The 15,369-nt window shown below is 37.5% G+C and overlaps 1 pseudogene; it reads right to left on the bottom strand.

Moving 5' to 3' along the window:
- Positions 1–8,525: 8,525 nt before the first annotated feature.
- The window catches only part of LOC118622398, a 30,773-nt pseudogene continuing 23,929 nt past the window's right edge, over positions 8,526–15,369 (bottom strand).

Below are 15,369 nucleotides of genomic sequence, written 5' to 3'. Positions count from 1 at the left end.
TCTCGATTTCAACTGGACCCTCAAGTTTAGTAGGAGACAAGGTTGAAGTGCATTAGGCAAGAACCGAGGCTTTAATGCACATCTAAAGGAGCTCAGACATTGGTTTGAGGATGAAAGAAGGAGGACTAAGAGACCGGAGAGAAAGCAATGTGCTGTTTTGAAGGAAACTGCATTTTCCTCTCTCTCTTCTTTGTGGGCTTGAGGAAGAGGTGTGGGAGATAAAAGGTGGAAAGGTAATGTTTCATTTTGATCAGTAAATGTAAAAATTTTTTCAATGTTATTACATTGAACAGAAAAGACTGATTCAATTTTCTTTGATAGGAATTCTCTTGCTTCTATTTTAGAATAATAATATTTCAGGTGCTTAATTTCTATCGTTTCTTTGATAGAGCATTGAGGGTTTTGTTCTTATCAATAGTCACAGTAGAGATAAATAAATTACATGTTTTGCTGTCAAATGCTATTTTAGTATGATAACAAAATCTGAAACCTGTGATGGTTACCAAACAGTTCTCTCACCATAAAGTCCAATGCACAAGAATTTTGACATAATAATGTAGATGATAGTTCAACAGATGTGCATTTTATAAGATTATCTAGAATAAACTTAGCTCTCTTTTATCATATACACTATAGACACTACCAATTCCATTTAATCCATTTGGAAAATGGACACATCTCATTTCACTCAATAATAAAACACCAAAAATAGCATATTTGTGTGTGTGCATTTATTAAAGCCAAATTTCTTTGAGTTATTGGTTTAATTTCGCAAATATTTACTACACACAATTATTCACCAGCCATTGTACTCAACAGTTAGAATACTCAGAAATTACTTAACAACCCAAGAAAACTGTCAAGCTTTGGGAGTCGTTAGAGTGAACACACCCCTTTGAGAGAATTCGGTGACTTTTGCCTGAGAGCAAAGGAAGGCAGGGACTGTGCCGTGGATGTTGGGAGGAAGGTGAGATGGTTGTATCAGAAAACCAGAGAGGGCTTTTTTTTTTTTTTCTTCAATTTTTATTAATTTATTTTTGTTACAGATGTTTCTTCTTTCCCCCCACCTAGATACCCTCCTCCCCATCCGCCCCCCCCACCCTCCTAGCATTGTTGTCTATGCCCATTGGTTATGCATACATCATATAAGTTTTTTGGTTCATCCAGAGAGGGCTCTTTATATTACTAAGTTAAATCTAACATTCCAAAGAAAATATTGTAACATATCTTATTTCATTTACTAGCAACTTAATATACTATATTTATGAGTCCAATAAATTTCAAATGGAAAAACCTATTAAAAACCTTTCTTATCTTTGATAGTTCTTATAAACTTTTCATATAATCTAATCTTTTATTGAAAAGGAATAAAATTACTTGATTTTAAAATACATACTAATCAAATAGCTCAATAAGATGTTAACAGAATGAAAACTGTTTCTTAACAATACTATGTCACTATAAAATTTCTTTTGCGATAATAAACTATGTAGATAACTTTGTTCATAAGCATTGCATTGGGCATTAAATTTACAGTTGATTTGTAATAATAAGATTGTTTTTACTTCATTTGCATTTGTTTCTTCAAACTTTGTTGCATAACTTCCAGCGTATCTTATAATCAGTTCTATATAGTAAAACAAAGAAACTCATGCATATTTCAACTTTGGTTGTTTGTATTATAAAGAAACTCATCAATTTCTATGAATTTTTTCAGCCAAATTGAAAAGTCTGAAAGTATGAAAAATGAAAGAGACAAAGCAAACCTTGTTTACATTATAGTTCAGCTCTCAAATTAATATATTCTGGCTTCTTTTCTTCTAAGCAAAATAAATCTGGACATACAAATGTGAGACTACCGCAGATAAATTATTTTCCTATTGAGTGACTAATGTGCATTTTATTAGCTTGGTAAATATAAATCTACATAATAAATGCTAATGGCTTTGAGAAAGTTGTTAAGGCCTAACAGGTCAATGATCCATGATATTTAAATTCCTTAAACACATATTTGCATAATTCACCTTTCAGAAATTTCATAAATACATATTTATAGGAGAGACTATGATTTAATATTTTATTTTCAAGTCTATGCTTCATAGTACAGAAACCACATTAGTTTATGGGTTCTTGCACATAAGCTCTGGGGACGTTTGTGACTATAGTAAAATTTTCATTAATCAGAAACCAGTTAACTGAAAACTTCAAATATTAAGATTCGCCATTTAGGTGTATGTTGTACATAATAATTTTATATGAGGTGAGTCAATAAATATGTATTTTATGTCTAAATACCTGCTAAGTACACTGTGTTGGAAATTGTAGTTATAAAATGAATGAGCCACTGACTCTTTATACATATATGTGTGTGTGTGTGTGTGTGTATATATGTGTGTATATATATATATGTATTTGTTACAGATGTTTCTCCATTTTTACCCCATTGACACTCTCCTCCCCATCCGCCCCACCCCATTACCGGCTTTGTTGTCCATGTCCATTTGTTATGCATACATGCATAAAAGTTCTGTGGTTTATCTCTCCCCTCCCCCACCACCTCCTCTTCTGAGGGTTGTCAGTCTGTACCCTACTTCCATGTTTCTGGGTCTACCGTATTCCTCAGACTGATGTGTTCATTATATTTTACAAATAAGTGAGATCATGTGGTATTTGTCTTTTTCTGCTTGGCTTGTTTCGCTTAGGATAATACTTTTTAAATCCCTCCATGTCATCTCAAAGAATAAGAGATTTCTTTCTTACAGCTGCACAGTACTCCATTGTGTACATGTACCACAGCTTTTTTATCCATTCGTCTACTGATGGACACTTGGGCTGTTTCCAGAGCTTAGCTATTGTAAATAGTGCTGCTATGAACAGGGGGGTACATATATTCTTTCTGATTGGTATTTCAGGCTTCTTAGGCTATATTCCTAGAAGTGGGATCACTGGGTCAAATGGCAATTCAATTTTTAATTTTTTGAGGCAACACCAAAGTGTTTTCCATAGTGGCTGCACCAGTCTGCTTTCCCACCAGCAGTGTACTAGAGTCCCCTTTTCTCCACACCCTCGCCAACACTTGTTTGATGATTTGTTGATGGCGGCCATTCTGATAGGTATGAGGTGATACCACATTGTTGTTTTAATTTGCATCTCTCTAATGATTAGTGATGTTGAGCATTTCTTTATATGTCTCTTGGCCATTTGTATGTCCTGTTTGGAGAGGTGTCTATTCAGCTACTCTGCCCATTTTTGAATTGGGTTCTTTGTCTTCCTTTTGTTGAGTTGTATGAGTACTCTATATATTTTGGAAATTAAACCCTTATCTGATGTATCATTGGCAATGATGCTCTCCCATACTGTGGGTTGCCTTCCATTTTTATGATTGTTTCTTTTGCTGTGCAGAAGCTTTTGAGTTTGATGTAGTCCCATGTGTTCATTTTTTTCCCTTTTATTTCTGTTGCCTTAGGTGATGTATCAGTGAAAATTCTGCTGCGTATGATGTCCAAAATTCTGTTGCCTACATTTTCTTGTAGGATTTTTATAGATTCACAGGTCACATTTAAATATTTTATCCATTTTGAGTTTATTTTTGTGTATGATGTAAGTTGATGGTCTAGTTTCACTTTTTTGCATGTAGTTGTCCAATTTTCCCAACACCATTTATTAAAGAGGCTGTCTCTACTCCATTGTATGCTCTTGCATCCTTTGTCAAATATTAGTTAAGCATAATGTCTTGAGTCCATTTCTGGGTTCTCTGTTGTGTTCCACTGGTCTATATACCTGTTTTTGTGCCAGTACCAGGCTGTTTTGATTATAGTAGCTTTGTAGTATAACCTGATATCTGGTATTGTGATCCCACCTACTTTGTCTTTCTTTTATAAGATTGTTGTGGCTATTCAGGGTCTTTTTTGGTTTCATATAAACTTTTGAAATATTTGTTCTAGTTCTGTGAAATATGTCATTGGTATTTTGATGGGGATTGCATTGAATCTATAGATTGCTTTGGGTAGTATGGGCATTTTAATGATGTCAGTTCTTCCAATCCATGAACAAGGTATGTGCTTCCACTTTTTTATATCTTCCTCTATTTCTCTTTTCAATGTCCTATAGTTTTCTACAAATAGGTCCTTTACTTCTTTGGTTAAGTTTATTCCTAGGTATCTTAATTTTTTTGCCGCAATGGTAAATGGGATTGTTTTTTCACTTTCTCTTTCTGTGAGTTCATCATTGGTGTTTAAAAATGCCATCGTTTTCTTGACATTAATTTTGTATCCTGCTACTTTGCCAAATTCATTTATTAAGTCTAGTACATTTTTGATGGTGTCTTTAGGGTTTTCTATATATAATATCATGTAATATGCAAATAATGATAGTTTCACTTCCTCCTTTCCAATTTGGATCCCTTTTATCTTTTCTTTATGTGTGATTGCTGTGGCTAAGACTTCTAGTACTATATTAAATAAGAGTGGCAAAAGTGGGCATCCCTGTCTTATTCCTGTTCTTAAGGGAAATGGTTTTAGTTTCTGCCCATTGAGTATAATATTGGCTGTAGGTCTTTCATATATGGCCTTTATTATGTTGAGATATGATCCCTCTATTCCCAGGTTGCTGAGCGTTTTTATCAGAAATGGATGCTGGATTTTGTCTAATGTTTTTTCAGCATCTATTAATATTATCATGTGGTTTTTATTCTTCATTTTATTTATGTGGTTTATCACATTTATTGATTTGTGAATATTGTACCAGCCTTGCATCCCTGGGATGAATCTCATTTGGTCATGGTGAATAATTTTTTTGATGTATTGCTGGATCTGACTTGCTAGTATTTTGTTCAGTATTTTGGCGTCTATGTTCATCAGGGATATTGGCCTGTAGTTTTCTTTCTTTGTAGTGTCTTTTTCTGGTTTTGGAATTAGAATTATGCTGGCCTCATTAAATGAGTTTGGAGGTCTTCCTTCTTCTTGAATATTTTGATATAGTTTGAGGAGAATGGGTGTTAGTCCTTTTTTGAATGTTTGGTAGAACTCCCCTGTGAAGCCGTTCGGGCTTGGGGTTTTGTTTGCTTGGAGAGTCTTGATTACCACTCCTTAGTTGTCATTGACTCTTGCTTTGCTGAGCTCTTGATTAGTTGGTCAGTTATAGAGGTAAAGTAATAACTATACTATAGTTTTGTTTTCCGAAAATTTATCTTAGGAGAAAGGGATACATATAGGGTAAATGTGTTGAGATAAGGTCTTTATTTAAAACTTAGCTTCTGGGATATGTTCTAGCATTATGATAAGCTTTTGCCCTTCCTGGACACTGCTTATATCTCCATCTAACACACTCCATTGTGAAAGTTACCAGTCAGAACAATGAGCTGAAGTCATGTTAAAAGCCAAACTCCCTGTATTCTCTGTGACTGGTTGTTATTACCACGGGTCACCTCTTTTTCTTTTTCATGTTATTAAAAATATCTCATCTTTTCTCCATAAGTTCAGGATTTAAAAGCGTTCCTTAATTGCCGATGGTGTCAATTCAGATTAGTTCACTTTTATTCAATTCAGTTCAAGTCAACTTCCCAAATGGTCCAGGGTTAGCAGTGTTTGCCTTCAGTTTTCTGTTTTCTCTTTCATGATCACAATGGAAAATCAGCTAAAACTATCATAGGTCTGTAAATGAATTTTCTTTATCATGTGTATATTTAATTTAGGCAACCACTGACCTTGTTCTTTTTTTTCATATTGTTCTTCAAATTTGTATTTTTATTATTATTATTATTTTTTTAATCCTCACCTGAGGATATTTTCCCATTTATCTTTAGATACAGTAGGAGAGAGGGAGGGAGGAAGGGGGGCGGGAGAGAGAGAGAGAGAGAGAGAGAGAGAGAGAGAGAGAGAAACATTAATGTGAGAGAGACACATTGACAGGCTGCCTCCCGCATGACCCCAACCAGGGCCAGGGACCAACCACAGCCAAGGTACATGCCCTTGACTGGAACCAAACCCGCGACTCCTTGGTTCATGGGCTGATGCTCTAACCACTGAGAAAACTGGCCAGGTCTTCAAATTTATTTTTAAGGAAAAGAATATGGGATGAAATATGTAAACCAGTGGATTACAATAATGTAGTATTCTTTCAGAAAGAAAGAGAATACCATTTAAGTGGAAATAAACTGAAAAGGAAATGAATTCATTACTTGAGATTGATTTTACAATTCATATCTAAAATCTTTGTTCTTCTTTGACTGTTTCCAATTCACAGTAGATTGTTAATGATGCACATTAAAAATATAGAAGAATTCTACAAAGAATATTCACTGCCACATCGTGGTATTTGAATACTCTTCTCAAGAATTCTAGGATGTCAGAATAGGCCATTGGAAATCCTGTTTGATTGAGGAAAAATGGTGAAGATTTATTTTTCCAGACCATTGGAAATGCGGGTGGAGGGGATTGTGGGCTCCTAGCAAGTGCCTGAGAATGACAGGACATCTCTGAGACAGAAGAAAGTCATCATGTAAGACGAGTCTGGCCTTTGGAGTCTATCCAACTTGGTTAGAAAAGTGCCTTTTTGAGAATGGCTCTGGATGGTTTCTGAATGCCTTCCAGGGCAACTCTTGAGAAAATGTCCTAAATTTGCTGTAGAGAAGCTTCTAAAGCTGAAAGAGTAGGGCTATTCTTTGGAACCCAAAATAGCTCTATTCATCATTTAAAATCAATTCAAGTCTGGCCAGTATGGCTCAGTGGATTGAGAGTCATCCCATGGACTGAGAGGTCTTGGCTTGATTCCTGGTCAGGGCATATGCCCAGGCCGCAGGCTAGATCCCTAGTAGGGGGAATGTGGGAAGCGGCTGACCAATACGTCTCTCCCACATCCATGCTTCTATCCCTCTTGCCCTAAAAACTCAATAAAAACACATTTTAAAAAAAAAAGAAGAAGAAGAAGAAGAAGAAGAAGAAGAAGAAGAAGAAGAAGAAGAAGAAAAAGAAGAAGAAGAAGAAGAAGAAGAAGAAGAAGAAGACGAAACTCATTGCTCAGCCCTGAGTCCCAAACTTGACTTTTAAAAATTCATAAGGAGACAAGAGTCTTAAAAGATAGTTTTCAAGAGAGAATAAGGAAAGGATTTTTCTCATCATTATCAAAGTTTGGGCTTCATTCTAGATCCAAAGCATGAAGAGTGTATCATGAAATAAATATCTAGTGGAAACAATGAGAATATAACGCAGAAAATTTCTTGTAAAACAGGGGTGGAACCAAGAGAGCGTGGCTTTCTCTATCCTATATCTAGAAGTGAGTTTCCGAGGAGGACACATAAACAGAAACACCCAGGTATGTTTAGGAGAATGGAAGGTCAGAAGGCTGTTGCTGACTTCCTCCGATGCAGGCTGGAAACATTTCTAATGCCTCTCAGAAAAAAAAGCATGGGCAATGTAGCACATAGACTTTAGGCTAGAGGGGTGGTAGTGTAGCAATCATTGAGGGAGGGGCCTGGATTGGTGGGTCTATGAGCAGTCTCTCAAGGTTCTGTGACCTTATTCTTTGTTACAATGTTCAGTTTTTGTGGAATTTTATCTATCTATCTATCTATCTATCTATCTATCTATCTATCTCTCTATCTATCTCTCTATCTATCAATCTATCTATCATCTATCATCTATCTATCTATTTATTTTCAAGAGGATATTAAATAACTTACTGATTACATGTGATACTGGATGATACACAAGCTTTATAACCATCTATAATTTTATCTGATACCATAATTCAATTTAGATGTATTGCATAGGATGTGTCAACATTCATTAATAATCAGATAAACTCCATGACTTTGCTTGGGTGACAATTTTTCTTTATTGATTTTAGAGAGAGGAAGGGAGGGGGAGAGAGAGATAGAAACATCAATGAGAGAGAACATTGATTGGGTGCCTCCTGCATGCCCCCCACTGGGGATGAGGCCCACAACCTGGGCATGTGCCCTGACCAAGAATCGAACTGGCAACTTCTTGGTGCATAGGTTGACACTCAACCACTGAGCCACACCAGCTGGGCTCGGGTGACCCTTTTAATGGTGAACTCCAGATCACAGCACAGTAACTGTCAATTCCACTACACCAAGGTTTCTGAAGACAACAGCTTCTGTGCCCAAGCAGGCGGTAAGTAAATTTCAAATGGAACCTGGCATCAGCCTGAAGGAATTCTAACTTCACACTGTTGGGGTAATTTACCAAGATGGCTTCAGAGCAGACTAACTTTACATGGCACATTTTTTAAAAGACCCATTTATTTTGTATCATGATCAAACTATTACATTTGGCAATCAACAGCATGGGTGGAAAAAAAATAAAACCTTTGTTTGATTGTTTTCCACTTTCCACAGAACAGAAACATAAAGAACCCGTTACACGATGGGTCACAGGTCCAGTCCTCAAGATTTTGCTATTCACATGAGTGTTGTCTAAAACATGTCTTCTTCGCAGCAGATAGGCCCTGCCACGCTGAGCTTGGCTGAGTTCGCCAATCCACTGTAACCTGTGGCTTCCCCGTCACTGCTCTGGCTCTCCTCTCCTGCTAAGCTTTGCTTCCAGGCGGTTATTAAAACCTCTGCCCCTGCCATAGCCGCTGCTGCTGGAACCGCCACAGCCACCTGCGTTTCGTGTTGTGGCAAAGTATTGGCTTCCAGCACCACAGGGTCAGAGATTCTGCCTCCAAAGTTTCCTCCTTCCATGGGTCCAAATTTGAAGATTGATTGTTGTACTTGTCAAAATCACTGTAGCTTCTGCTGCCTCCCAAATTTCTTCCATCATTACCAAATCCACTATAGCCATCCCCGCTGCCACCAAATCCACCCCACCACACCACCATGGCTACCACCAAAGCCATGTTGACCACTGAAGTTTCCTCCATGACCAAAGTTGTCATTCCCACCAAGACCACCGCCACAACCACTTCTGAAGTTTTCAGAACCACTTCAGCCTCTTTGGCTGGATGAAGCACTAGCCATCTCGTGCTTAGACAGGGCTTTCCTTGCTTCACAGTTGTGGCCATTCACAGGATGGCATTTCTGAATGACAGTCTTGTCTACAGAGCCGTGGTCATCAAAGGCCACAAAAGCAAAGCCTCTCTTCTTACCACCTCCTTGGTCAGTCATGATTCCAATCACTTCGATTTTCCCAGACTGTTCAAAATAATCTCCTAGGTGGTGCTCTTCAGTGTCGTCTTTAATACCACTGACAAAAGTCTGTTTCACAGTGAAGTGGGCTCCAGGTCTTTGAGAATCTTCTCTTGAGACAGCCCTCTCTGGTTCCACAGCTCTTCCGTCCGCCTCCTGTGGCCTTGCATTCGTGGCTGCATCCGTGTGTCCTCCACAGTGGCATCAGACAGCCCAGAGCCTCTGGGCACTTGGTGTTTGGCTCTCTCATCACCACGCAGCCTGTGAACATCCCCATGGCTCAGCATGGCCCCTCAGACTCTCATCGGTTGTTTCAAAGCTCAAACCTCTGATAAAGAGCTCCTGCAGCTGTTCAGGCTCTTTGGGAGACTCTGACTTAGACGTGAGGACTGCGGGACAGGAGACTTAGACCATGTTCACTCAGTGGTGTCCATCGGCAGAAAGCAGAATTTCATTTATTAAGACAGTGCTCTAGAAATTCTTTTTATAACTCTACTTTATTTTTTTTTAAGTGTATATATATATAAGCTTTACATTTTTTTTTCTTTTATTATTTTTTAGAGAGAGAGGAAGGGAGAGGGAGAGCAAGAAATAGAAACATCAGTGAGAAAGAACATCAATTGGCTGCCTCCTGCATGCCCCCCACTGGGGATCGGCCCACAACCTGGGCATGTGGCCTGACCAGGAATCCAACCAGCAACCTCTTGGTGCATGGGTCGATGCTCAACCACTGAACAACACCGGCTGGACTCTATCTAATCTTTTAACTATATTTAAATTATAAACATGTTCAAATATAGTCATATATGTACATATATATCTCAGTCTCCAAACAGAGTAGTACATTATAGTCAAGATAATTTAAAAATTTATTTATTCATTGGTTTCTTCATAATCCTTTAACTCTACAAACTTCAAAAAGCTAAATTTCTTTGTTTCCACACCCTCCCCACTTACAGCCCATTAAAAAAATCAAATTCTCTAAGCAGTGGAGGCTTCCTAGTGTCTTAATGTGGTTATTGATATTTTCTTATTAAATAAATACTACTGTAACTTTTTTTAAAAATCTCAAACTCTGTTAAATATGTATAGTTCAATTCACCCCAACAAATGTTGTTCTACTGATTTCTCTTCAGTAAGCAAAGTACCATAAATACTGGGATTTTATTTTATTTTATTTTTTTTTTTTATTTTTTTTTATTTTTATGAATTTTTATTTATTTTTTTGTTACAGATATTTTACCTTTTTACCCCATTGGCACCCCCCACCCCACCCCCTCCACCCTGTCCCCGGCTTAGTTGTCCATGTCCATTGGTCATGCATACATGCATATAAGTTCTGTGGTTTATCTCTTCCCACCCCCCCACCCCCCATCCCCTCTTCTGAGGGATGTCAGTCTGTGCCCTACTTCCATGTGTCTGGGTCTACTGTATTCCTCAGACTGTTATGTTCATTATATTCCGTATATAAGTGAGATCATGTGGTATTTGTCTTTTTCTGCTTGGCTTCTTTCACTTAGGATAATACTTTCCAGGTCCCTCCATGTCGTCTCAAAGGATAAGAGATCTTTCTTTCTTACCGCTGCATAGTACTCCATTGTGTATATGTACCACAGCTTTTTGATCCATTCGTCTACTGGTGGACACTTGGGCTGTTTCCAGATCTTAGCTATTGTAAATAGTGCTGCTATGAACATGGGGGTACATATATTCTTCCTGATTGGTGTTTCAGGCTTCTTAGGGTATATTCCCAGCAGTGGGATCACTGGGTCAAACGGAAGTTCAATTTTTAATTTTTTGAGGTAGCACCATATTGTTTTCCATAGCGGCTGCACCAGTCTGCATTCCCACCAGCAGTGTATTAGAGTTCCCTTTTCTCCACACCCTCGCCAACACTTGTTGTTTGATGATTTGTTGATGGCGGCCATTCTGACAGGTGTGAGGTGATACCTCATTGTTGTTTTAATTTGCATCTCTCGGATGATTAGTGATGTTGAGCATTTCTTCATATGTCTCTTGGCCATTTGTATGTCCTGTTTGGAGAGGTGTCTATTCAGCTCCTCTGCCCATTTTTTAATTGGGTTCTTTGTCTTCCTTTTGTGGAGTTGTGTGAGCTCTCTGTATATATTGGAAATTAACCCCTTATCTGATACATCATTGGCAATGATGTTCTCCCATACAGTGGGTTGCCTTTCCATTTTGATGATCGTTTCTTTTGCTGTGCAGAAGCTTTTTAGTTTGATGTAGTCCCATGTGTTCATTTTCTCCTTTATTTCTGTTGCCTTAGGTGATGTATCAGTGAAAATTCTGCTCCGTATGATGTCCGAAATTTTGTTGCCTACATTTTCTTCTAGAATTTTTATGGATTCACGGGTCACATTTAAGTCTTTTATCCATTTTGAGTTTATTTTTGTGTATGGTGTAAGTTGATGGTCGAGTTTCATTTTTTTGCATGTAGCTGTCCAATTTTCCCAACACCATTTATTAAAGAGGCTGTCTTTACTCCACTGTATGCTCTTGCCACCTTTGTCAAATATTAATTGAGCGTATTGCCTTGGGTCCATTTCTGGGTTTTCAGTTCTGTTCCACTGGTCTATATGCCTGTTCTTGTGCCAGTACCAGGCTGTTTTGGTTACAGTCGCTTTGTAGTATAACCTGATATCTGGTAATGTGATCCCTCCAACTTTGTTCTTCTTTTTCAAGATTGCTGTGGCTATTCGGGGTCTTTTTTGGTTCCATATGAACTTTTGAAGTATTTGTTCTAGTTCTATGAAATATGTCGTTGGTATTTTGATGGGGATTGCATTGAATCTATAGATTGCTTTGGGTAGTATGGACATTTTAATTATGTTAATTCTTCCAATCCATGAACAGGGTATGTTCTTCCACTTTTTATATCTTCCTCTATTTCTTTTTTCAATGACCTGTAGTTTTCTGCAAATAGGTCCTTTACTTCTTTGGTTAAGTTTATTCCTAGGTATCGTAATTTTTTTGGAGCGATGGTAAATGGGATTGTTTTTTCAGTTTCTCTTTCTGTGAGTTCATCATTGATGTACAAGAATGCCGTCGATTTCTTGACGTTAATTTTGTATCCTGCTACTTTGCCAAATTCATTTATTAAGTCTAATAGATTTTTGATGGAGTCTTTAGGGTTTTCTATGTACAATATCATGTCATCTGCAAATAATGACAGTTTCACTTCCTCCTTTCCAATTTGGATCCCTTTTATTTTTTCTTCATGTCTGATTGCTGTGGCTAAGACTTCCAGTACAATGTTAAACAAGAGTGGTGAAAGTGGACATCCCTGTCTTGTTCCTGTTCTTAATGGAAATGTTTTTAGTTTCTGTCCATTGAGTATGATGTTGGCTGTAGGTCTTTCATATATGGCCTTTATTATGTCGAGATATGATCCCTCTATTCCTACATTGCTGAGCGTTTTTATCAGAAATGGATGCTGGATTTTGTCGAATGCTTTTTCAGCATCTATTGATATGATCATGTGGTTTTTATTCTTCATTTTGTTTATGTGGTGTATCACGTTTATTGATTTGCGAATATTGTACCAGCCTTGCATCCCTGGAATGAATCCCACTTGGTCATGGTGAATAATTTTTTTGATGTATTTCTGGATCCGATTTGCTAGTATTTTGTTCAGGATTTTGGCATCTATGTTCATCAGGGATATTGGCCTGTAGTTTTCTTTCTTCGTAGTGTCTTTTTCTGGTTTTGGAATTAGAATTATGCTGGCCTCATAGAACGTGTTTGGAAGTCTTCCTTCTTCTTGAATTTTTTGAAATAGTTTGAGGAGAATGGGTGTTAGTTCTTTTTTGAATGTTCGGTAAAACTCCCCCGTGAAACCATCTGGGCCTGGGCTTTTGTTTGCTGGGAGAGTCTTGATTACCTCTTCAATTTCCTTAGTTGTTATTGGTCTGTTCAAGTTTTCTATCTCTTCCGGGAATAGTTTTGGGAGACTGTGTGTTTCTAGAAATTTGTCCATTTCGCTGAGATTGTCGAATTTGTTGCCATATAGTTGTTCATAGTAGTTGTTAACGATCTTTTGTATTTCCGTGGTGTTGGTTGTTACTTCTCCTCTTTCATTTCTGATTTTGTGTATTTGGGTTCTCTCTCTTTGTTTCTTGGTGAGTCTAGCTAAGGGTCCATCAATCTTGTTTATCTTTTCGAAAAACCAGCTCTTTGTTTCATTGATCCTTTGAATTGTTTTTTTGGTCTCTATGTCATTTATTTCTGCTCTGATCTTTACTATTTCCTTCCTTCTACTTGCTCTGGGGTTTTCTTTTGTTTGCTTTCTAATTCTTTAAGTTGTGAGGTTAGACAGTCAATTAGAAATTTTTCTTGTTTTTTGAGGTAGGCCTGTAGTGCTATGAACTTCCCTCTCAGAACTGCTTTCGCTGCATCCCATAGATTTTGTGTTGTTGTGTGTTCATTTTCATTGGTTTCCAGGAAGTTTTTGATTTCTTCCTTGATCTCCTCGGTGACCCATTCATTGTTTAATAACATGCTATTTAGCCTCCATGTGTTGAAATGTCTTTGCATGTTCTTGTTGCAGTTGATTTCTAGTTTCATGCCATTGTGATCTGAGAAGATGCTTGATATGATTTCAATCTTCTTGAACTTGTAAAGATTTAGTTTGTGTCCTATCATGTGGTCTATCTTTGAGAATGTCCCATGTGCACTTGAGAAGAATGTGTATTCTGTAGTTTTGGGGTGTAATTCTCTGTAGATATCTATTAAATCCATTTGGTCTAGTGCTTCATTTAGAGTCTCTGTTTCCTTGCTAATTTTTTGCCTAGAGGATCTATCCAGTGCTGTCAACGGGGTGTTGAAGTCCCCAGCTATGATTGTATTGTTGTCGATTTCTCCTTGGAAGTCCTCCAGAAGATTTTTAATATATTTTGGTGCTCCTATATTGGGTGCATATATGTTTATCAAGGTTATATCTTCCTGTTGGATAGATCCTTTCAATATTATGTAGTGGCCGTCTTTGTCTCTAGTTATGGTCTTCATTTTGAAATCTATTTTATCAGATATGAGAATTGCTACCCCAGCTTTTTTTTGCTTTCCATTTGCTTGGAAAATTTTTTTCCATCCCTTCACTTTCAACCTATGTGAGTCTTTTGTTGAGAGATGGGTCTCTTGTAAACAACATATAGATGAGTCATGCTTTCTTATCCAATCAGCTACTCTGTGTCTCTTTATGGGAGCATTCAGTCCATTTACGTTTAAGGTGATTATTGATATGTACTTATTTATTGCCATTTTTGTTTAGTGTGGTTCTATTTTTGTTCCCATTTCTACTGCTAATTACAGCAGTCCTTTTAACATTTCTTGCAGTGCTGGTTTGGTGCTAATGTATTCCCTTAGCTTTTTTTGTCTGGGAAGCTCTTTATTTGATCTTCTATTTTGAATGATAGCCTTGCTGGGTAGAGTAGTCTTGGATTCAGATTCTTGTTTTTCATGACTTTGATTACTTCATGCCATTCCCTTCTGGCCTGTAGTGTTTCTTGTGAGAAGTCAGCTGAGAGCCTTATGGGGTTCCCTTTGTAGGTAACCTGTTGCTTATCTCTTGCTGCTTTTAGGATTCTCTCTTTGTCTTTAATTTGTGGCATTTTAATTACTATGTGTCTTGGTGTGGGCCTGTTTGGGTTCTTCTTACTTGGGACTCTCTGTGCTTCTTGAACTTGAATGCCTTCTTCATTCACCAAATTAGGGAAGTTTTCTCTCACTATTTTTTTGAATATATTCTCTATCCCTTGCTCCTTTTCTTCTTCTTCGGGGACTCCTATGATGCGAATATTATTACGTTTCCAGTTGTCCCATAGTTCTCTTAAGCTGTCTTCCTGTTTTTTAATAGTTTTTTCCTTTTGTTTTTCTGATTGGTTGATTTTTTCTACCCTGTCTTCTAATTCGCTGATCCGGTCCTCAGCTTCCCCTACTCTGCTTTTTAAACCTTCCAATGTGTTTTTCATTTCGGATATGTCATTTTTTATCTCTTCTTGTTGGTTTTTAATTTCCATTTGGCTTATTTTCAGTGTCTCTATGTCCTTACTCATGCTGTTCAGCTTCCTCAAGATCATGGCTCTGAATTCTAGCTCTGTTAACATGCCTAATTGCTCCACATTGATCTCATCTTCGGTGGAGGTGGTTTGCTCTTTCATTTGGCTTCTGTTTCTGTGTTTCACCATTTTAGCTATCACTCT

This window comes from Molossus molossus, unplaced genomic scaffold (genome assembly GCF_014108415.1).
Source record: "Molossus molossus isolate mMolMol1 unplaced genomic scaffold, mMolMol1.p scaffold_m16_p_9, whole genome shotgun sequence".
In the NCBI taxonomy this organism is placed as follows: Eukaryota; Metazoa; Chordata; class Mammalia; order Chiroptera; family Molossidae; genus Molossus; species Molossus molossus.
Note: the sequence above shows the minus strand (reverse complement) of the source record. Positions and strands in the feature narration are given on the sequence as shown.